This window comes from Myotis davidii, unplaced genomic scaffold (genome assembly GCF_000327345.1).
Source record: "Myotis davidii unplaced genomic scaffold, ASM32734v1 scaffold164, whole genome shotgun sequence".
Classification (NCBI taxonomy): Eukaryota; Metazoa; Chordata; class Mammalia; order Chiroptera; family Vespertilionidae; genus Myotis; species Myotis davidii.
Window position 1 is genome coordinate 957,138 of NW_006296417.1, and position 1,111 is coordinate 958,248.

General features: G+C 51.9%; 1 protein-coding gene across 1 annotated transcript in view; it reads left to right on the forward strand.

Moving 5' to 3' along the window:
* The window catches only part of LOC102767618 (proprotein convertase subtilisin/kexin type 6), a 72,214-nt gene that overhangs the window by 61,074 nt on the left and 10,029 nt on the right, over positions 1-1,111 (forward strand). The gene's annotated exons all lie outside the window — the stretch shown is intronic.

A 1,111-nucleotide genomic window follows, 5' to 3' on the forward strand; every position in this document is an offset into this window, starting at 1 on the left:
GCCGGGCACCGCCGGTGGCCCTGGGGGGGGGCTGCAATCTGTCTCGGGGGAGCCATGAGTTCTCGATGATCCCTCGACAACACTGAATGTGTGTCACAAGGACGAAAAGTCTGTGTCCAGCGATTTAAGAAAAGGATCCTGGAACCTCAGTGAGAAAATGCCTACGGTCAGTAGAGTTCAGGGGGCCCCAGACTTAGCGGCTTGTTTTTAAAGATATATTTTTATTGATGGCAGAGAGGAAGGGAGAGGGTGAGAAAGATAGAAACATCAATGATGAGAGAGAATCACTGATTGGCTACCTGAAGCCTACAACCCAGGCATGTGACCAGACCGGGCGAGAGCTGACCCACATTTCGGTGTTGGCCACGTTCACGAGGAAAATAGATCGTATCTGGTGCCACCCCCGGGCCTCTTAAATGAAACTTTGGAACCGTCTCGCACGGGCCAAGTTCAACATCGGGCGGGGTCAGTTCACCAGTGCCCATGGCCTGTGCCACTGTCCCCCGGCGGCCTGGCATTCGGCCGGGGGCTAAAGGGCAAAAGGGAAGAAGCAAGGGCTCAACCCAGGGGCCTCCGGTTGCTTCTTTGGTTTTATTTTATTTTGTTTTTTTTTAAAAAATAGATGTTATTGATGTCAGAGAGGAAGGGAGAGGGAGATGGAAACATCAGTGATGAGAGAGAATCACGGATCGGCTGCCTCCTGCACGCCCCACACTGGGGATCGAACCCACAACCCGGGCCTGTGCCCTGACCGGGAATCGAACCAACCGTGACCTCCTGGTTCCTAGGTCGACGCTCAACCACTGAGCCACCCAGGCCGGGCAAGGAGTAGAGTTTTTATTATTTTTATTTATTGTTGTTGTTAAAACTCACGTGAAGGTATTTTCCCATTGGTTTTTAGAGAAAGTGGAAGGGAGAGAGAAACATCGATGTGAGAGAGACACATCGATGGGTTGCCTCCCGCACACGCCGGGACCAGGGCTGGGTGGGGATCCAGCCTGCAACCCAGGTACATGCCCTAGACTGGAATCTAACCCGGGACCCTTCAGTCTGCAGGCTGACACTCTATCTACAAACCAGCTAAGGCTTAAGTAATTTTTTAAATATTCAT